Source organism: Lissotriton helveticus, chromosome 10 (assembly GCF_964261635.1).
Source record: "Lissotriton helveticus chromosome 10, aLisHel1.1, whole genome shotgun sequence".
NCBI lineage: Eukaryota > Metazoa > Chordata > Amphibia > Caudata > Salamandridae > Lissotriton > Lissotriton helveticus.
In genome coordinates, this window is record NC_136071.1 from 277,990,922 (window position 1) to 278,014,525 (window position 23,604).

Sequence of the window (23,604 nt, forward strand, 5' to 3'; positions counted from 1 at the left end):
GACATTTCAATTACATTACATACAGTAGGCGTAACTAGTGACAAGCGTAAGATAAGAAGACATGGGCGTGAAAAGAAGGCGTGCACAGGGCGTGCACGTGGACATGTGATGAGAAACGTCACAGAAGTGTCATGAATGGGCGGAAATATGGAGGGGGCTACCTGAGTAGCTGGGACCTTTAACCTAGTGGTGCGCGCAAACGGGCAATGACGTGTTACCGGGGAGAACTGGGGGCTATGACTTCTACACTAGAAGAGGAGACTAAAGTCTGCGGTGTCAGGACGACATGTACCTATAGCATATCTGGTATCTGGTGTTTGGAGTACATGTTGATAGAATCTAAAAGTTATCAGGGCAAAGGCTACTTGACACTAAGGCTGGTGCATGCATATATTCTACATGTATTGCGTGTGCTATGAATCTTCTTATGAATATTAATACAGTATTTCTCTTGCATGGAGACAGAAAGACTAGACTATAGCTGAAACTGTTTATGCGGTTCAGTAGCTTAGGAATGTGAAGACGAAAGCTGGACTGATAACTAGAAGCATAACATACTCTTGGCAGACAGGCAGGCAGAGCCAGGCCGGGCACCGCGCTGCGCGGCAGGATGTAAGTGAGGGGTCAGGGATGCAGGTGGGGGCTGCATCGCTCCTCGGAGTGGGTTCAGGAGACTGGAGCTTGAATCTGGTGTCCGGGCCCTTTGAGGCCTAGAAACGGGGACAATTCAATGAATTAACGTGCATACTGTAAAACGTGGCAACATAGGCCTAATACTCGTTGCTTTCACGAGAACTGGAGACTGGCATACTAGAGTTGGACACAAGTGTAAATGCGTCTTTAATCGATCATAGGGGGATATACGCATATCGATCATGCACATATAACATAGGATGGGGAACACGTAGGCACATATAACAAGGCAAAATATAATTTTCCTCAATAGAAGCTAGCTAATTAGAGAGATGGTAAGGAAGCAAGGCCCCAAGGGAGGGACAGGCATGATAGAAAAGCTGGGGCAAGGAACTCCATTGACTAAGAAGAAAGCAAATGAGACATACAATCAATCAATCAATGGCATGCTTTTAAGCTTCTGTAAGTTCATGAGATGTCTGGTAGGGTTGACCTACAAATGTATTGCACACAGTATAAGACTGATTGCCCGGCACCTTTTAGAGTTGCCGATTACCTAATTGAATACATTCACATTTATTTCTGGCAACAGGCACTCTGGAGAGAAGGATGGTTCCTTCTTTAGCTGTCTGTACCTCCACTTGCCTTACAGCATAGGAAACCCTCTCTTTTATTTTCAGTCTGAGACAGATTAAGATCAGTTTTAACCATACAGCAGTGATTGTCTTTTTTAACAAAATGTATGGTATCTGTTTTGGTAAAAATAGGAAGCCTTGTGAATGCCTTTCTCAGTAGATCCTGTTCACTTCGACCTCCGTACAGGACTTTCAAGACAAATTCTGCGCAGATCTCAGCAGCATGTGCACTATCCCTCTTAACTCCCCTAGCAAAATACAATGTTAGGATTGAAAGCTTGGACATTCAGGTACCAAGTGGAACCTCACATAATCTCTATGTTCACTCCCTATTCAACCTCTTCCTCTCGCAGTTCCCTTTTCTCTATCTGTTCCCTGCCTTCTCCTACCTTGCCATTTATCTACGCCTGTCTCACTTCCCCCCATGGTTTCTTCCTGTTCTCACTAGTTCACTTTTTGTATCCCCCCCACCATGCCACCCAATTTTATTTTTCTCTTTTCAACCTTCTCTCTGTCACCCTGAGCATCTTTTTGTATCTGTTTTTTGCTCCTTTCTCTACCCTATCATTTTCTGTGATCATGTTTTCTCTTCTTTGCCATATTGTTTTCTCTCTCTCTCACACATCTGGACGGCCTTCGCTTGCTTTCTTCTTCTCTCATTGTTCCATCTTTCTGCCTCTACCTCGCTATATATATTGTATTGTATTGTAATTGTATTTATATAGCACTTACTACCCCTGAGAGGCGTCCAAGCGCTTTTTTGGCAAGTAGCTACTCCGGAACCAAAAAGCATTAGTGGTAAATTAGTATAGTGAGATATGAAGTTATTTTGAGGGGTGGAAATGTGAGTTTGTTATTTGGATCGAAAAAGGATAGTGGAGGGATAGAAGACGGAAGGGGTTGCAGTTATATAGTGCTTGCTACTCTAGATGAGGTGTTGAAGCACGTTTTAGTGGGTATGATGCTACTCCAGAATCCAAAACCAAATTAGTAGGGAATTTGATTAGAGAAATATGAAATTAATCTGAGCAGTGGACATGTTAGTCTGTTAGTTGGGTTGAAAAGGATAGTGGAGGGATGGAAGAGGGAAGAGGGAAGGTCCTCACTAGTTCACTTTTTGTATGCCCCCCAACATTTTTTTCTCTTTTCAACCTTCTCTCTGTCACCCTCAGCATATTTTTGTATCTGTTTTTGCTCCTTTCTCTAACCTATCATTTTCTGTGATCATGTTTTCTCTTTTTGCCATAGGTTCTCTCTCTCTCTCTCATCTGGACAGCCTTCGCTTGCTTTCTTCTTCTCTCATTGCTCCATCTTTCTGCCTCTACCTCGCTATATATATATTGTATTGTATTGTAATTGTATTTATATACCACTTACTACCCCTGACGAGGCGTCCAAGCGCTTTTTTGGCAAGTAGTTACTCCGGAACCAAAAAGAATTAGTGGTAAATTAGTATAGTGAGATATGAAGTTATTTTGAGGGGTGGAAATGTGAGTTTGTTATTTGGATCGAAAAAGGATAGTGGAGGGATAGGAGACGGAAGGGGTTGCAGTTATATAGTGCTTGCTACTCCAGATGAGGTGTTTAAACACGTTTTGGTGGGTAGGATGCTACTCCAGAATCCAAAACCACATTAGTGGGGAATTTGATTAGAGAAATATGAAATTAATCTGAGCAGTGAACATGTTAGTCTGTTAGTTGGATTGAAAAGGATAGTGGAGGGATAGAAGGGGGGAAGGTCAAGAAAGTGTTTTTTTGTTTGGAGCTCATAGAAGTAGGAGGAGGTTTTGGATGAGTAAAGGGGATGTGGTGGGAGAGTCAGAGTGAAGGATTTAGAAAAGCTTGTTTGGGAGACCTGAATAGTAAAAGAGGTATGAGATGCTCCAAGGAGGGGTGGAGGAGGGAAGAGTCTAGAAAGGCTTATTTTTGGGATCACAGTGGTAGAATGGGATTTGAAATAAGTCAGAGAGTGGAGGTAGAGGATAAATTGAGAGAGGAATAGCCATTGAGGGAGGTATAGGGTGAAAAATAGGGTAGTGCATTGGGGAGAGTAGTAGAATGAGATTTGAGATGAGTCAGATTGGAGGTGGAGGATGTATTGAGAGAGCTATAGTCTAAATAAATGCTTATATACAGAGGGATATGCTGTATATTTATGTTTGAGTACGGAGGTTATGTGGAGGAAAGCCAACTCTTGAGTATTCTTCTGAAGATAAGGTAGTTATCTGTGGGTCTTATGTTTGAGGGTAAAAAGTTGGGCTGCTTGAACAGAAAAGGATGTTACACCTATGTTTTTTTTCTTGTATGGTGGGATATTGAGGTGAGGTGCCGATCTAGAGTGTAGGTTCCTTTGTTGAATGTATTTGGTGATTTTATTCCTGATGAAGAGATGTTTCAAGTATTGCTTTGTGGGCGATATAAAGCAGCATGAATGTGGATCTTCTGGCAACCGGTAACAAATGTAGTCCCTTCAAAGGAGGGGTGGGCTTGTGGTTTTATATGCAAGAGTAGTCTGGCAGCAGAGATCTGAATCTGCTGTTGTCTTTTCATAGTTGTTAAAGATGATCCATGGTAGAGGCTATTGGCATAATCGGGTTTAGACAGAACAAGAAAGATAGTAGCCTGGACCTAGTGTGGAAATCCCAGTGAGGGGAAGATGCATCGCAGTGGTTTTATAGTTATGAAGCTTGATCTTGCTAGATTGTCCACTTGGGCATTCATTGATAGCTTGGAGTCCATTGTAATTCTGAGGTTTCTTACTTCCTTTGATATTTTAGGTGGTGTTCCCAGATCGTCAGGCCAGGCAGTGAGTAAATCATAATTTTTCCAATTGGCACACATGAGTATTTCAGTTTTGGAAGCATTCAATTTGAGATGGCTCCATGTCATTGGCTGGTCCACCGTTCTGAGGCAACTAAAATGTGTGAGTTTCCAATGCATGTGGGGCTTTCCAGTTTAAGAAGTATTTTTGTGTCATCTGCATAGCTACAGCATGTGAGGTGAAACTGATTAATCAGTGCCAGTGACTTCATGTAAGTGTTGGAAAAAAGCATGGGCGAGATGATAGAGGCTTGAGGGACCCCTGCTTTTGTCAAATATGGTTTGGGTGAGAAAGGGGGGGTATGGATGACATTAGTTCTGTTTTGAAGGAAGGATGTGATCCAGTCGAAAGTAGTCCCCTCTATGCAGACTTTGTATTAGAGCTGAGAGGTACAAAAGAAGTAGTGAGCACCCCCGTTATAGTCAGCCGTCTTCTTCAGTTCATCCCAGATGGCAATGAGGGCAGATTCTATGGCTCTTCCTGGACAGAAACCTGTTTGGGAGCTTAAATAATGAAATTATCTTCAATGAATTGTGACATCTGGGAGAATGCTGCTCTTTCTATCGGTTTGCCCAAGCAGGATAGGTCCATTTGTAATCGGTCTATAGTTGTCGGGGTTAAGCGGATCAAGGTTCGTTTCCTTTAATAATGGGAGTATGTATGACTTTTTTTAGATCTTCTAGAAATATTCCTGTAGTTAAGGATTTGTTGATGATTCTTTTTACTGGTGTGTCAGCAGAGGTAGTTCGAAGAATTTTCGTGGTGGACAGGGGTCGGAAGGGCTGCTGAAAAGGCCTGCTTGCTTTGAACAAGTCCATAAATTCATAGTGTGATATGTGTTAGAATGAATGGAGAGGCTGGGTTAGCGTATTCTTGGTGGTTTTTCTTTGTTTTAAATAGGAGTCCAACGTGTGCTTTGGTTGTGTAGTGATTTCCAGTGTGTCTGTGAAGCGAGTGATGGAAAGAGCTCCTTTCAAGCAATTTGGTTTACAAAATTTGGTGAGAATTCGATATAATTCTTTATTTGCACATTTTGCATTTTTAATTCTGTCTGAATAGTATTTTTTCATAGCTTTTTTGATTGCTGACTTGTATAATCTTGCATATAGCTGGGTTTGAACTGAGGTGGCGAAGTGAGCTAAAGAATGATGATGGATTCAATCCAGATCTGTGAATGGGGTTGAGTGTCTGAAAAATGTCAGTGCTCTGTCCATCCTCTCATTGTGTTTGCTTTGTTCGCCCTGAGTTGGCAGGATATGCCCAGACCTAGGTCACTTGCTCACTTTGCCATTGGATTCAAGCTAGCCTGGCTGATGAGGGGTGTTACTCTGAAACCATTCCCTGGATGCTTGTTTCTTGTTCAGGGAAGACCTGGCTTGGCAGTTCGGGCTGGACTGTTCCAATGAGGCACACTGTCAAGACTAATTTGCATATAGCTGGGTCTGAACTGAGGTGGCGAAGTGAGCTAAAGAACGATGATGGATTCATCCCAGATCTGTGACTGTGGGTTAGTGTCTGAAAAGTTTCAGTACTCCGTCCATCATCTTCTTCTGTTTGCTTTGACTTGTATAATCTGTTAAGTTTCTGTAGGTGATTTATATTTGTTTTGAGCCAGCTACGTTATAGCATTCTCATCTGCTGTTTTAGCTCTTTCAGCTCTGCATTTCTCCAGGCTGCCTGTTTTTTGTTGTTCTATTGTGTTGTTTGTAGTGGTATTAGGATATGAAAAGCTTCCTGTAGCCAATCATAGTTTTTTGATGGAATTTATTGTGTTTAGATTTGTACTGGATATTAGATGTGTTTCTAGGTGTTCAAAATAGAATCAGTTCCAAAGTCCATAGGTGGATGCATGTAAGGTGGTCTTATGTGTGTTGCTTTGTGTGGTTTTATGTTGGAAAGCAAATGGTGGTCTAACCATGTGACTGAAGTCATTGTTTGACAGGTAACTCGTTTTGTATTTGCAAAAATTACATCTAGTATGTGTCCAGCAATGTGTGTGGGTTTATGGATGATCTGATGTAGGTTCAGTGCATCGAAGCCAGTGATGATTGCTTTCAGATGGGGCATATTGGGTTTGTCAAACCAAATGTTTAGGTCACCCAGAATGCGTACGTTGGAGTGTAGTGTTATAATGTTTGAAGCTGTGGCTAGAAGTGTTTGGGAATGTTGCACTGCTAGGTGGAGGACTACGTTATTAGAGGAAGATGGTGCCATAAGCTTTAGTGATATTTAATGTTTGCTTGAATACAACAGCTAAGCCACCCCCGCTTTTGCCTATAGAATTATGTGTGATACTTTGATAGCCTAGAGGAATGGCTTCATGCAACACTGGAGCCATGTCATCTCCAAACCATGATTAAGTTATGAATAGTAAGTCAGGCTGTGTGTCAGTGAGAAGGTCATAGATGAGATGCTTGTTTTTTTAGAGTGATCAAGCATTTATTAGTAGGCAATTTCGAGAATGTGCTTTGGTGATGGTGTGACTTTGTTTTGCAGAAGAAGTGAGCAGTATTTTGTGGGTTTGTAGCAGGTGTGGCATTCGTGCTGGTATTAGCTGTATGAGGATAGCAATAGTGTAGGGTGGGTGCTGGTGAATGGGAAAATGGACAGCATCTCTGGCCCTTGGCCCGACCAAACCCAAACAGGCATCTGCCCTTGTCCTTTCAGCTCCTAACCTAGACGCCCTTAGCCCTAGCCTTAAATAGCCCTAGGGGTCAGGTGACCCCTGCGGCCAATGGGAACACTAACCAATCACACCATTAGCTTTAAGCCCTATGAACAATAGGAGACAAGACCCTTACAACAAATCACAGCCCTAGTCCTAGCAGCCAATCAGAAATGAAACCCCAAGCCTTAGGTACAATAGAAACCTTATCCCCAGGAACCAATCAAAAACCCTAGACCTATCCGCCAATTAGAACACTAACCATAACCCCTACGTCTAATAGAATCACTAACCCAGAGACCAATCAGAACCCTAGACCTATCAGCCAATAAAAACACTAACCGTAAGCCCAATAAAAACACCAGAGACAGCAGCCAATTAGAGCGCAGATGTAACGTCCAATAGGGGGCGTGTGACCTCAAGCTCAGGCTGCTGGGCAGGGGGCTGGGAGCTGCTCCTCAATTCAGAATCTCTTTGGACAGACAGACAGGCTCAATCCACACTCTGGAGTTCTGCAGGTGAGGGCCTAAACAAGGCCTCTAACAATACTGCTTTTCCCACACTTAAACAACTCTCCTAGCCAAAAACCGACTGCTACATACACTTTCCAGACGCACTTTAAACACTAAGAGCAGATTACTGCAGTCTCAGAGCATGTTCTGCTTAGCCTCTGAGGTATATGTCTTTTTTTACTTTTTCTGTATCTTGTTTTACTCACGTGCTAATACAAAACGCGAGCTGGGGGTGGATTGCTTACACACAGGTCTAAGCACAGATTAGGAGAGAAACTAGGAGGAAATATTAAGCGCTCACTGACAGATGAAAACATCAGATTTTTTACTAGAAAGCCCACAAACAAACAAGTGAAATTGAGGCAGACACAGGCAGGTTGAAAGAATAGATTTTGAACTACAAAGCCCATAATGCAACAGGTAAAAATTAGGAAGTCATGGGCAGGTGAAAACAGAAGATTTTGAACTAGAAAGCCACAAACAAACAGGTGGAAATGAGGCAGTTACAGGTAGAACAAAATCACTGTTAAAGTTCAGGAAATAGACAGCGCAAAGTCTGTTTTCTTACCACATTCTGGTCCTTAGTTAACTGGGATGTGGGTACATGTCACTTAAAATGGTGATAGTGCAAAATGCTTCCACACCTAGCATACAGATGTGATTGATGGTATAGTACAATCACAAAGCAATAAAATACAATCCAACTGAAGCAGAGACTGCAAGATAGTTATTGTTAACCAAAAGTGCTTCCGGTTTTTGCATGAAAGATCTTTCATTACAATTTACTGCTGGATGAGTTTGAGCAGTATTTTTAAGTCCAGTACATTGTATGCCTGCCACTAATACCACACATTTTTAACTTTAGGACCGCAAATTTGCATTGTTTTGCCGCAAAATATTGCAATGCCAGGTTGCGAAATCCTGGGAGGTCTAGACAGTGATAACAAGTGATTCATTTGTACTTGAATGGCTGCTTATGACCCCACAGCTCTGTTCTGAAACCAACTGCTGGTGCAATTTAATATTGGTACACCGAACACCAAAGGTTGCGTAGTCTTGAATCCATCTCATATATTCACAACAGACACTCCCTGTCCCTCAATCTCACAGGCTCCTGCTTTCCCCAGTTAGGATGGTTTTTCAGTCTTTAATCTTTTTTTTTCTTCTCTTGCAGGAAAATTAAGTGCTGATCCCCAAAAATAAGTTGTGGTGGCCCCCACTGGCTCAAATTGAGAGCTGTTAAAACATAACCACAACGCTTTTAGTTCCTTTAACAAACTATAATAAGGAGGATTAGTTCAGTTGAAGGGAACTAAGACTACAAATGTTAGGTTGCACCCATTTGCAAAATGAAAGTCAATGTCTAGAAATATGCTTGGACATATGGTCACCTGAGATTACACCTGTCAAACTGCCCTTGCTCCCTCAAGGTCTGGGCTGTAAATCCCTCTGCAACTGGGCGGCAACATCCCCCCCAATAATTAACAGGTTAAAGCAGATGTTTAAATGGACAGGATCTATTGGGAATAACGTTCCCAAGCTTTAATTTTATCAAAACAGTTCCTAAACTTCTTGACTAAGATAAACTGTTCCTGCAGAAAACGCATGCCTTTGAAGAGTGTGTAAGCAGCCACGACAGGGGTAGGGGATGGGTGGTAGCGGCCATGACAAAGGATCCGTGCAGGGGCAGGTTCAAGGATGTGATAGGGGTTCAGCCTGCAAACACATTTACTCTCCTGAAGTAGTACAATTTTTTTTTTTTTTAAAGTAAATCCAGAAGAGCGCAGCCAGAGGAATAACACTGCCCACCGACAGGAAGCCATAATTGGTCCATGCATCACAGCATATATATACGAAGACAAAGTGCACGAACAAGAAGAAAAATGTGATAACCAATCAGAAGCAAGGAAATTAGCAATTTTAAAGCCAACCAATAGTAAGTAATGGGTGGGCTATAGGCCATTTAATGTTCTGCAAAAGAAAAAATAAACATACACGCTACAGACAGCACGTGTGCTGTTTCAGGAGAGACCTAAAATTATTCAGATATATTTTCTATACCCCAAATCAACATAAGGACTCTCTAATCTGGATGAATATGCAATGGCAAGTCATCATAATATTAGCTTTCTGTTAAAAAGCAGAAGAGGAAAATAGGGTCACATTCACTGCTAGACTTAGATGAAGCGTCCTGGGACCCAATACTTAATGGAGTTTAGAAACAAGGAAGTGAGATTATTTGATCTCAAAATTCTAGTTTGACTAGTTCTTCAAAGAAACAAGTGGCACCAGGCAAGATGGTATTTCTCATAAAGGAAGGGGGTAGTGTTCAATGCTGATTTAAGAATCAATTACTTCTTTCTTAGGACCCGGAATAATATTGTAGCGCAGTGGTCTTTAAACTTTTTTCGCTCAGATCCCCCCATTAAGCAAAATGTTTTGAAGTCAGACCCCTGCTAAAAAGTTCATGGCATGACTGGGAGGGGGGCTTATGAGATCATTTTCAGGGGTGCTGTTTTTGCCGCTCATAATCAACAATAAATGGAAAAGAGCAAATACATCAAAAAATGGAAATTGACAAAAACTTCTACTCCCTAAATTTGGGTGATTTGAGCCCCTCACACGCCTCTTCCCCAGTGCAACTTCAACTGCTGCACTAATGACAGCTATGGCACTGAGTAGCTATCTACTAATCCTGCCTGGCCATCAATCCAATCTCTAAGTATAATTGAAATGAGCTCCCACAGCTCTTTACAGCAAGGGTGCCCTCAGCCCTAATGCTCGCAAGGATAATGAGCTTCCATGCCTCTTTTGATGACAGTCAGATCTGTGATGCAGTGGACCCCTCACACTCCTGGACCCCAGTGCCACTGCACCTGCTTCAATAATGAGAGCTACCGCCTTGTTAGGAGAGCAATCTCCTCCGCAGCTTGTTAGAGAATGGGCCTCCATCTAGCCCCATCCCCACTGTGTTATTTCCCTGAGGCCTAAGCTAAGGTGTTTCCTCTGCTTGAGTTGTGCCCTCTCTTTGCCCATTGGTTCGAGACCCATAGCAACACTGGCACAGGATGGTGAACTGGTCCCCAGTGTAAGCAAGAAAGGATGGTAAAAACAACTTTAATTGGGGGTTTAGTTGGGACATCACACTCTTGGGCCACAGTTCCACTGCATGTGCAGTATGTATTTCACTGCCCTCTCCAATAGGCCATCGCTCTTCGACCTGAGGACCAACAAAGGCGGTCTGTCCCTTTGTGTTAGAAAACAGGAGAAAGCCCCACGCTTTGGCCCCCTGTTGCTCAGGGACTGGTACCAGAACAGCTAGAGTGATCTCCCCCCCCCCCCCCCCCCCCAATTCCAGAAAGGAGTATGGCTCCATAGCCCCCTTTTTGCTGGTAGCAGAATCATATTTTGGGTGTAATGCACCTTCACACCACTATACCAGTGTCACTAAGACTGCTGCACTAATGGTAGTGCTGGTCATTTACAAAAACAAGCCTGAATATCCTGCCACCTTCCTCTCAGGACATCTCTCTAAAGAAGCGATCTCTATCCATTTGTAAAGAGAACAGGAGTCCCCACAGCACCCCATTCATTGGGCCATCACTGACCTAAAAGGAATGTGAATGTGTGCAGTTGCTTACTCACCAAATGCAAATGGTAACTGGGACCAAATATAGGTTTTAATTTTTGCAGTCACTTGAATATTTGTGGTGACAGTTTTATTCATTTTGAGAGATAATATAAAGGCGCCGAGTTTCGTAAAGTGTCTTTTATATGGAGAGTGTGATGTTACCCCGTGAAGGGAAAGCAATGCTAAATGTATTGCAAAATTTCTTAATAAAATACTTTGAAATAAAAAAAATGTTAGCGCCAGGCACTGTCTGGCTGCTGATTACTAACAAGTATTTTTTGGAAGTGCCTGTTTTACCTGAAACATGAAATAATTTTGTGGCAGTCTATCGTACTGTGTGTAATACAATTTAAAAATAATTACAAACATATCTGATTCCTTTTTTTTTACAGACTGGAAACTCATAGCACTATAAATACAGAAGTCACTATTCCACACTGCACCAACCAGGATTCAAATCTGTAGCTCTCTGGTCTCACAAACAGACAAGACATGGCAGTGATTGTGTTAACCAATTGAGGTTTCATAACCTAAAAGAGAGACCTTCCAACTAATTCGTTTAATTGGCATTTACTCTTCATTTAAAATGTGTGCATTATTTTATAGGCAGTTGCCTGAAGGGGAACAAAAACAACAAAATACTGAATAGTTCATTGTTTTTAGCCACATCTTGGCCCTTGCAACTACAGTGTTCAGGATCACACTTGTCATACTAGTTTTGCTGAAAGCATCAATCTCTGAATTGTTAATGGAGACCTTGTTGTGCCTCTGCATAAGAGTGAAATTAAAGGGCTAAACAATGGAGATGCTTCACGTAATTTAAGGCTGCCAGGAAACACGAAAACGCATTTCCAGGCCATTTTCATTTACAAGTGTTTACTGAGACATTTGCGCCCCTCTGGGAATGCAGCCACGGGCCCCCAGGGGGGAATGCAGCCACGGGCCCCCAGGGGGGCACGCACCACAATTTGAATAAATGTAGGGGGGGGAAGTAGGTAGTAAATCAACAAAGAGAGTGGCAAGCTTATTCTACAGTCTAAGTATATTAACAACTTCTTTTTTAACCCAGTGCAAAGGTCAAACTGGGGCTTTAAATAATTCTGTCTCAGAGTCAAAGACTGAAGGCAGACTATATCATACATGCCAATAGACCCGATTCAGGGGGAGACTACCAATTTTTCAAGCCATAAGTGGCTTTATTTCAGCTGTCTCCCGCCTGGAATTTCATTTTCTACAATAGAAGTCAATGGGGCATTTTCATGCTCCCGATTTTTTACTTTAAATCTCCCACGTCCCTGTCCTAAAATGTTGGCATGTATGCTATATAGGGCCCGATGTAGGTAGGCATTTACCGGTCGGTAACGGCCGAATTAGGCCGTTACCGACCGGTAAATGCCTTTTCCAATGTAGGGGGCATGTATTTACAGATTCAGTATTTTTACCGAATCTGTATTTACCGAATCGGTAAAATTACCGAATTGGCAAATACAGACTCTGTAAAAATACCGAATCTGTAAATGCAGATGTAGGTGGCGCTTTCAACTGTGCCACAGGCCCCTGAGAATTCGTTATTTACCATGTAATACTATTGCATGGTAAATAACGAATTCAGGTGTACATGCACATCTGTGCATGTACACCTATGCCATGTGACACACAGACATGCCCTTAGGGCATGTATGTGTGCCACATGGCATACAAGCCTGACATTGGGGTGCTACAGGGTGTCAAAGTGACACCCCGTTCCCCCTGCCAGGATTCGGTATTTACCGAATCGGTAAATACCGAATCGGTATTTCCCATTGATTCCTATGGGCTTCAAGGCCCATAGGAATCAATGGGAAATACCGATTCGGTATTTACGGATTCGGTAAATACCGAATCATACAGAATCGGTAATTTTAAAAGAAAAATTACCTACATCTGCCTACTTCCAATTTACCGACTCTTAAATACCGAATCGGTATGATTCGGTATTTAAGAGTCGGTAAATCGGAATTACCTACATCGGGCCCATAGTCCCTATACGGTATGTTTATATAGGGAGTGACACAGCAAAGAAATGGGGAAGTGGTAGTGAGGGACAGGCTAAAGGTGTTTGTGACATAGATATAATACACACTATATATAAGTAAGCCTTTCCAGCCTGTCAAGGTCAATTAGTTCCATATTACATTGCTCATTGGTACATCTTTCGTTAGTACATTCTGATCCACGAGCATGTGAAGGTTTGTAAAAGACGGTCTACGTCACAAACCTCTTCGCTGTGTCACTCCCTACACCCATGAGCACTATTTATTGAAGAAAAAAAAAGGCACAACTATCCATTTAATGCTTTGAATTACAATTGCATCTAATGCGGCCTGCTTGATAATTAAATTTCTTTTTTAATAGCTTTTTTACTATTTTAGTGATCTGTTTTCTTGTTTTATGCTCACGTTTTTGATGTATATTTGAATGTCTTCCAACTACTCCGACCACCTATATAAACATACCGTACTATTGACCCAGGCCGGGAAGTTTTTACTTGGGCATAACCCCGTTAAAACTCAACATATAGTCCCTATAGGCACCATCACTTCTCTCTTTGTTCTCATTCTCGAGTACTGCTACTGCCTGTGAACTCTAAGTCTACGTTCAACAACACAGCGTCGCTTCTGTCACCATCATTCAAGGTACAGGAGACGAAAACTGTCCCTATTGTCAGATGTCAAACTCACCTTGGAGAGCATATGTTTGATCGTTCTTCCGTCTTTAAATACGGCCAGCCAGGGCTTTAAGTGTGCCGGGTGTCACAGGTGCTGAGCACCGGTAATTTTTTTTAAAGGGGGCCTCGAAACGGGTCTCTATTGGGCTGTTTTGTGCCCTGGCACTGGTAGTCAGTTTTTTTAGGGCTCGCTGCGATAAGCGCGCAAAAGCGCGCTCTCGCAGAAAGCACTATAGCTGTCGGCTCAGCCGACAACGAGTTGGAATGTGGCTACAAGACCTGGCCGCACGCGCAGCGTTGTCCCGTAGGATAACGTTGGGCGCGTGTGCATTTGCCGGATCGAGACGCGCGCCTCGTGAACAGTTCACGTGACTGACATTGGAATGCAGGGGGAGTCTGCAGAGGGGCTCGCGGCGCTGATAAACAGGCTGGCTGCTAACTGCAGACTTTACTGTGTCATTCCATCGTAGCCCCTTCTCTCTCTCCCTCATTCATTTTCTCTTTGTGTGCATCTCTCTCATACACATGAAGTCCGTCTTTCTTTATCCCCAATACAAATTGTACATCCACGTTAAAGCATTCCAGTTTAAAAAAACAAACACTTCAACACAATTGCTATGTGTAGCTCAGCATCCAACTATTAGTTCTTTCTTCTTTTGTTAATCTGCTCAGCACAAATGTATGGGTCTGTAATCTGTTTTCACCTCGTGCAAACGCCACTACAGGGCATTCTTCGACAAGGGCGTGGGCTCGAAAGCTCACTCACAGAGTGCGAGGGAGTGGAGCAGAATTCTAATTGCGTGGGCGTGGTGAGCTGGCCACTGGCCAGGGAGTGGGCCGGAGCGCACCACAGTAGGACGCGGCGCGTGCCTTGAAGAGATGCTGTAGGACGCCACGCGACTGTACAAACAGCCGGTTACGTGTATGTGATTGGCAGATTTCCAGTGCACGTGTTTGTGCCGCCTCAGACTGCTTATTAATGCATCTTTATACAGTTGATGTGCGCGCTCTCGAACTAGAGTTCCACTGCCCAAATACACTTGGGGGATTATTTACAAGCCCCTTGCGCCGCCGATGCGTCACTGTTTCCCATATTAAAAGTGAGGCACCGAAGACGCAAGGAGTTTGTAAATAAGCCCCTTGGGGTTTAAGAACAATAAGACAAATTAGCACAATCATTGGAAAGTTAGGATTTGTCCAGCTAATCAAAAGTTAGAAGTTGGTCAACCAATGAGAATTCTTGTTTTATTTTTGTACGTTATGCATTTACTAAAAGTACTGCAAGTGGAAGAAATGCACGGAACTGTTACAAAATTGCAATTGCATTTGACCTATTGGTATTTTAAATGACAATGCCTTTCATCATTGCAAGTTTTTTAAAGACATAAATTAAAGGCATTGTCATTTACAATGCCAATAGCTCAAATCTCGCAAATGCGATACCTATTGCATTGCAAATGCTTGTTACTGGACTGCAGTTACAGCAGGCACATCAATGTGCGCGTGCTCACACTGCTCACTTCTCACTAGTGGAGAAGTGACGGCATGATGTCATGCCAGGTGAGCGTTGTAGGAATAGGGAAATCATTTTTTTTTTTTTGCAGAGTTTTATATAGCGCGAACTAGACCCGAACCGAATTAGGTATCAGAGCGCTTTACATATTTTCCAGTTACGTTACATGAGGACACACTTTAATTTTTTAGGCACGGGGAGATTAAGTGATTTGCCCAGAATCACAGGAGGTTTTCGAGTCGTTACCGAGACTCGAACCCAGATCGCCAGGTCCGAGGTCGAGCGCCCTAGCCGTTAGGCCACTTGAAGATAGTCATTTTCTCTCTGGATTTCCCTTCTTTTTTTCAAACTCAAGAGCAGCAACATTGTTGTTGTGTCACCAGGGCTTTAAGTGGAAGCTTTTTCAATTTTATATACAAGCCATAGTTGCTGCTTATTTATCTTATGCAACGAACAGCCACTGACAAAGCCAATAATCCTGACTTGTTGTAGGTATGATGTAACTTGTTGTATTATCATATATCTGGATACAATGACAGAAACAGCAAAATACAAGTAGGGCGGCAAACTATGCTAAGCACAGATTTTTACCTTATGTGTTTTTAGGCCATGCCCTTAATTACATCGGTAACGACCCTTTGAGAGACCCCCCCCCCCCAGTTTTTTATCTCACTTAAAGACCTGCGTCCAGCTATATGTGAATGTTTGCACAATACTCCCTAGCAGGCGCGCAACACCCATGGGACTGAAAGCACTTCAGCCGCGCCCCGCCCACCACCCCTGTTGTGTGTTGCAGCCCGGGCTGAGACAGCTTCCCGTGTACACCCATAGCCACACCCGAGTACTTCACAGGCTGTTAAAAGAACATTTACTTGTTAACGAAGCTTACCCCTTCTTAGAGCCCCTGCATCACCACTCTGACTATTGCTGGAAGAATTAGCACCCCCCCCCACCCCCAAAATTTTTAGTAGCCCCCCACCCAAAACAACATTTGGTTCTATTTGCACCTCTGCTCCAATGTGTAACACAAACTAAAGAACATAAACATAATTTGACTTGTACTTCTGTCAGCTTTAAAAAAAAAAATAATGTGACCTCCTCAGATGTGTCCGTAAAAATGACCCTTTGGCCTTTGTCCCGAATTCGTGACCTGAATTTGGACATTTGCCCACAAATGTTACTTTCACTGTCCATAATTTGCTTTAGTGTCACGCTAGCAGGCTGGAGGAAGGGCCACTCGATGGTGTTCCTTAAAATGCATTGTTTACCCCCAAATGTAGCCCTAAATTCCTTGATTTGCTACATTCTGAGCTAAACGTGCCCAACCAAGGCAGAGCAACAAGAAAGCCCCGCCGAATCACATCACCTGCTAAGAAGTTTTCAAATGTTGAAAGACTTCATATTCGGCTTTTAAATCTTTCCCACGACCAAGTCCCCAAACGCCAACTCCCTCGTTTTCGTACAGCCTCTTCACGTCAAGTAACTGCTTCCTGTAGCTTATTTGTCATTTTGTAGTGTACACACGCACTCAGTTCTTTCTCAGCAGCTATCTGCTAATGTCTTTTTCGTGTGGCAAAAAACAGAACGAGCGAGAGGGTAGGACGTACCTTTCGATACAAAACACTAGTTTCTCCCAAGGGGACGAGAGCAGGCTGCGTTGCGTCCTCTCCTCTCTCCGTTCAACCCGACTACAAAGGCTGAACAGACAGGTTTGGAAACAAGCACCAAAAGAGGCGTGGCTTCCTGGAATAGCTCGAATTATTCCTAGACATTCCGTGCACATCCAGAGTAAAGATGTATGACGTTGTTATCAGGGCCGGACTGGGATTGGAACTGGAAGCAGCCCTGGCAAAAAGTGCCAGACCAGCCCCCGTCCTGCGCGTCGCAAGCGCAGCGAGCGAGCCCGACCACTACTAGGGCGATTTCATTTGGGGGGAAAATTTTGGAAAAAGACAGACCAAAATGGTGCATTTTACACCACATTTTTCATTACATATTCAATTGTATTAGCTGACGAAGTGTGGTCCTGTGTGGAAACCAACACAGGAGAGGGAGCCATCAGCATCAAAATGTAGGTTACCCAAGATTATTCATGCCGCATCTCTTGAGTTCAAAAGTACCCTCTGGGCTCACGTCTTTAGCTGTTAGCATGGTGAACTCTCGCCATGACATCACAAAGATTCCAATACTGGGCTTTCATATGAGAATGTAATGCATTCTGGGTGTTGCAGTCTTCATTTACTCTAATTGAACTAGCTAGATTAACATGCTTAATAGCAATGCTTTGTAGCTTAAATGGCCAGGGCCGCAAACAGTTCAATGTCATGCATGTAGGTGGCCATCTTAGCTGTAAGATCACCACCAACAACCCCCTCCACCCTCCTCTCCAAACTCCATTCCCTCCCTTTCAAGTGCAGGCCCTGCCCTCGTACCTCCATAGGACTCAAGTTTCACAGGCATTGCATTCTGGGACTTGAAGCCCTGTTTATTCAAAAACTACACTGGATCCTATAACACAAACCAGAAATCTGGGCTGGGTAAGCCGCTCATGCAAGGACCTTGGAATCTTGAAACGTCGTCTGTTACATTTCGATGCCACATTGTACAGAAAATATTAACCAGGTGATATTAGGGCTACGTAAATATGCCGCACGAGGGATACCTTCACCTAATTAATATTGCTCCATTGTAATGGGGCAATATGTTTTGTAGGTTTCTTAGGGGATTGTTTTATTTTCTATTGCTTGTGCTGGGCAGTTCCTTCCTATTTAAAAAATCAAGTACCAATTGCACACCAAATTACAGTAAAGACAAAGATGCCTCAATGGACACAAAGGAGCAATTAAAAAGTGGTCGAAACAGAGGAAGAAATGGATGTTGGATGACTCCTCTTTTATTGTATGGATGGCCAGCCGACACGTGTTTCGTCGTCAAGTTGTGACAGTGCTTGCACGACTCATCAGGGCTGGGGAGGATACAAAGTACAACATGGGATCTGATGTCCACACGATATCACGTAAATATATTTGTGATAGGTTCCAGTGATTGGTAAGTGCGCGAGTGAGTGCTCGTGGTTGACGTGTAACAGAAAATTTACTATTTTTTCTATACATCATTGCTGATTAGCAAGGTGGGAACACACTGTGCCACACATGGTGATAGTGAGAGAAATCTATGTTGGGGACCGGAAATGACTATATAGTGGTGCGTGAGGAAGTGCGAGTGGAGTGCAAACCATGCGTCAAAAGTGTGTTGCTGTCACAGGGGAATGGCGGTGAGAGTATCCCGTGAAAAACACGACAAGATTCTTATATGAGCGGTTCTAGGGGGACAATTGTACAAAAGCGTGTGTTGATATTCCACGTATCCACTTAAAGGGGTGGAAAAGCGCCTCAAAGGGCTAAGGGTAGATGGAGGAACAAAACCCGTGCAAAAACACGCTATCTATTATAAATGAGCTGCGGGATGCTCAAAGGTTCCTACCTGTGACTCGAAAAGGAAGGACCACAGGTCTAAAGCACAAAAAGGAAGAAGGAAACAAAAGGGCAAGACTTCGTATTATGATCATTACAAATTTTGTAATGGAGCACTGCACCCTCAATTTAGTTGGGTACAGATACAAGCAAACTCAAAATAAGTGAGACTATTATGATAATACATAAAAGAACGAAAAAAAGGGGGGGGGGGGTTTGGACATATCGAAAAGAGATAAAATTGATAAAATTGAGGACTCACCGCTTAGCCGGTGATACTTCCGACCCGGCCCTCGCTCGGGACCAGGTTATGGGTTTGCAGGTATACGATATAGCTTCAGATCCAGTGGACGGATTGTCGAGAGGGGAATGCTGGAAACGGAGCATCATAAAAAAATATAAACTAAATGTGTGACCCAAACGTACTGGGAATAAAATATTTAAATACATAATAAAATACAGAGGCACATTGAAAAAGGGTGGCGGCTAGGACGGGTAAAGAGGCCGCTTAGGGTAAGGAATGTCGCATAATTGTAGAGTCTCACCTCAATAAAGGAGACAGTGCTCCAAAATCCTGGAGTGCGTAGTGCCACTTGGTGATACGAGCATTCACATGGAAATATGGGGATATGAGTAATAAGTCCCGGTGGTGGCAGGCGAGAGATCGTCAGATTTCCGTGGAATCTGTAGACGAAAAGGGATTGTGGCGTAAGTAAAAGGAGACCGGACCGCAAGGTCTCAGTCGGTATGCTGTGGGGGTCGGGGCGTGTCTTTCACGAGAAAGGCACAATATAGGGCTGAAAAAACGGTGTTCACCTACCCGGTATCAGGTTGATGGTCGGACGGGAGGGTGCTCCCAAGTAGCGGTTCCGGGTGCGGACACGTGGGTCCGACCCGGAAGTGATTTTATATTAGAGGGCGGAGAGCCCGTATGTTCTAAACTAGAGCGGCAAGTGCACCTAGTCGGTGGGTGTGTCTGGCAGATCAACCCTCCGTATGCTGGTTACGTGATGGGTAGCCCGCGAGTGAGGGCGACCCTTATGAAAAAATAATCAATTTCATAGTTTACGAGAAAGATTCATGGTAAAATGAATTTAGGCATAGAAATTGTAAATTACGAAAAATGTAAGCGGGAACATAGAAAGTCTATGTGTTCCGTGTAAAATAAAACTCGGATAACAAAGGGTGATTGGGACTTAGGGTGAGTCCAAAAGCATGCAAAGAGTAGTCCAAAGCATACCAACAGTAGTCATGTATCCATTCCACAGCATGCCAACGTGTTAGGTGATGCAAAGTGAGGTAAAAAGCACATTTCCTAATACATGAATCCTATTATGAAATTTAAGTGTGTACGACAAGTAAAAAAATTTTTGTACATAATACATCGCAGTGATCTTGTCAGTCTTATCACATTACTTGGTAAGTCGTTAGAACAAGAACCAGAATTCATGCATGTCAGAACATTGGTTGCGGTTAACAATGCAATGTGAACATCATGGTTTGATGAGACGAAAAAATGACACAGTGAATGCAGTATCATAAGTGGCATATTATCATCACTCATATGAACTAATAGTGTGTAGTGTGACACATATATCAAAAACCAATAGAAACCTCATGTGACCCCACTGAGAGATACCATCCGTAAGGGTGGTATAGTAGGACAATGTGGGAAGGGTCTACTGCGGTGACAACTGAAGATAAGAACAAGAATACAGAAAATGTCGTAGTAGCATATGCAGGCAAAAGGTGCTAGGATTCAGTCTCCCAAGAAGAATTGCATCTCTTGGTCAAAATTTAATCCCTGAGACACGGTACGAAGGCGGAGGATCCATGTAGCCTCTAAACGCCGTAGTTTAAGTTCTCTGTTACCGCCCCGTACACCAATAGGGACAGAGTCTATCCCAAAGAACGAGACTTGTTTGTCCATAGATTGTTCCCCGCACGCAGCCGCGTGTAGAGCAACTGGATATCTAGGATCCTGTTTGTGTATCGCTCTTATGTGTTCTGCCATCCTTTCTTTGAGCGGGCGGATGGTGCTTCCCACATAGATTTTCCCGCATTTGCACTCGATGATGTATACTACATAACGTGTAGTGCAATTAATGTTAGTCCTGATGATGTAGGCGTTGCCTTTGGTGTGGGACATGAAGTTCACCATGACCTCAAGTCTGAACAAAATTGAGTTCCTAGACCTGGAAATATACATCCTTGACAACAAACTGAATAGCAAACTCTTCAGGAAGAGTACAGCGTGCAATGCGATTCTGCATGCCAACAGCGCTCACCCTTCCCACCAGATCAGCAGCATACCATTTGGAGAATTCCTAAGAGCTCGCAGAAACTGCAGTGACGACCAAGATTTCAAAAACACACTCATGAGTATGCAGGAACGCTTCAAGAGAAGAGGCTACCCCGACGACCTACTTAAATCAGCTATGTCTAGGATCATGAAAATCAACAGAGAAGACACTTTGAAGGACAAACATAAGAAAAGAACAGACAATCTTGGAACCATCCGCATGATTACTGACTACAGCAACCACCACCAAGCACTACGCAGAACCTTCAGCAAACACTGGGCCATCCTTAAAAAGGACAAGAACATTTCGAACTACGTGGGAGAACACCCCCAGATTACCTACAGGAGGGGCAGAACCCTGAGGAACAGACTCAGCCCCACAATCCCACGGAGCAACACAGACGATAACTGGCTGACCAAACGTAACATTGGCTTCTATAAATGTGGTTTCTGCTCCATGTGCCGGTGGGCCAAACACAAAACCACAGAATTCCATGACACCAAAGGCAACGCCTACATCATCAGGACTAACATTAATTGCACTACACGTTATGTAGTATACATCATCGAGTGCAAATGCGGGAAAATCTATGTGGGAAGCACCATCCGCCCGCTCAAAGAAAGGATGGCAGAACACATAAGAGCGATACACAAACAGGATCCTAGATATCCAGTTGCTCTACACGCGGCTGCGTGCGGGGAACAATCTATGGACAAACAAGTCTCGTTCTTTGGGATAGACTCTGTCCCTATTGGTGTACGGGGCGGTAACAGAGAACTTAAACTACGGCGTTTAGAGGCTACATGGATCCTCCGCCTTCGTACCGTGTCTCAGGGATTACATTTTGACCAAGAGATGCAATTCTTCTTGGGAGACTGAATCCTAGCACCTTTTGCCTGCATATGCTACTACGACATTTTCTGTATTCTTGTTCTTATCTTCAGTTGTCACCGCAGTAGACCCTTCCCACATTGTCCTACTATACCACCCTTACGGATGGTATCTCTCAGTGGGGTCACATGAGGTTTCTATTGGTTTTTGATATATGTGTCACACTACACACTATTAGTTCATATGAGTGATGATAATATGCCACTTATGATACTGCATTCACTGTGTCATTTTTTCGTCTCATCAAACCATGATGTTCACATTGCATTGTTAACCGCAACCAATGTTCTGACATGCATGAATTCTGGTTCTTGTTCTAACGACTTACCAAGTAATGTGATAAGACTGACAAGATCACTGCGATGTATTATGTACAAAAATTTTTTTACTTGTCGTACACACTTAAATTTCATAATAGGATTCATGTATTAGGAAATGTGCTTTTTACCTCACTTTGCATCACCTAACACGTTGGCATGCTGTGGAATGGATACATGACTACTGTTGGTATGCTTTGGACTACTCTTTGCATGCTTTTGGACTCACCCTAAGTCCCAATCACCCTTTGTTATCCGAGTTTTATTTTACACGGAACACATAGACTTTCTATGTTCCCGCTTACATTTTTCGTAATTTACAATTTCTATGCCTAAATTCATTTTACCATGAATCTTTCTCGTAAACTATGAAATTGATTATTTTTTAATAAGGGTCGCCCTCACTCGCGGGCTACCCATCACGTAACCAGCATACGGAGGGTTGATCTGCCAGACACACCCACCGACTAGGTGCACTTGCCGCTCTAGTTTAGAACATACGGGCTCTCCGCCCTCTAATATAAAATCACTTCCGGGTCGGACCCACATGTCCGCACCCGGAACCGCTACTTGGGAGCACCCTCCCGTCCGACCATCAACCTGATACCGGGTAGGTGAACACCGTTTTTTCAGCCCTATATTGTGCCTTTCTCGTGAAAGACACGCCCCGACCCCCACAGCATACCGACTGAGACCTTGCGGTCCGGTCTCCTTTTACTTACGCCACAATCCCTTTTCGTCTACAGATTCCACGGAAATCTGACGATCTCTCGCCTGCCACCACCGGGACTTATTACTCATATCCCCATATTTCCATGTGAATGCTCGTATCACCAAGTGGCACTACGCACTCCAGGATTTTGGAGCACTGTCTCCTTTATTGAGGTGAGACTCTACAATTATGCGACATTCCTTACCCTAAGCGGCCTCTTTACCCGTCCTAGCCGCCACCCTTTTTCAATGTGCCTCTGTATTTTATTATGTATTTAAATATTTTATTCCCAGTACGTTTGGGTCACACATTTAGTTTATATTTTTTTATGATGCTCCGTTTCCAGCATTCCCCTCTCGACAATCCGTCCACTGGATCTGAAGCTATATCGTATACCTGCAAACCCATAACCTGGTCCCGAGCGAGGGCCGGGTCGGAAGTATCACCGGCTAAGCGGTGAGTCCTCAATTTCATCAATTTTATCTCTTTTCGATATGTCCAAACCCCCCCCCCCTTTTTTTCGTTCTTTTATGTATTATCATAATAGTCTCACTTATTTTGAGTTTGCTTGTATCTGTACCCAACTAAATTGAGGGTGCAGTGCTCCATTACAAAATTTGTAATGATCATAATACGAAGTCTTGCCCTTTTGTTTCCTTCTTCCTTTTTGTGCTTTAGACCTGTGGTCCTTCCTTTTCGAGTCACAGGTAGGAACCTTGAGCATCCCGCAGCTCATTTATAATAGATAGCGTGTTTTTGCACGGGTTTTGTTCCTCCATCTACCCTTAGCC

At 43.4% G+C, this 23,604-nt stretch overlaps 1 protein-coding gene across 1 annotated transcript in view; it reads right to left on the reverse strand.

Moving 5' to 3' along the window:
- Positions 1–16,850, reverse strand: part of LOC144786255 (7-alpha-hydroxycholest-4-en-3-one 12-alpha-hydroxylase-like) — a 129,800-nt gene extending 112,950 nt beyond the window's left edge. The window contains exon 1 of the mRNA XM_078665303.1: positions 16,725–16,850. The gene's annotated coding sequence lies outside the window, so the exon portion shown is untranslated. The remainder of the gene's footprint in view (positions 1–16,724) is intronic.
- Between the last annotated feature and the right edge of the window lie 6,754 nt (positions 16,851–23,604).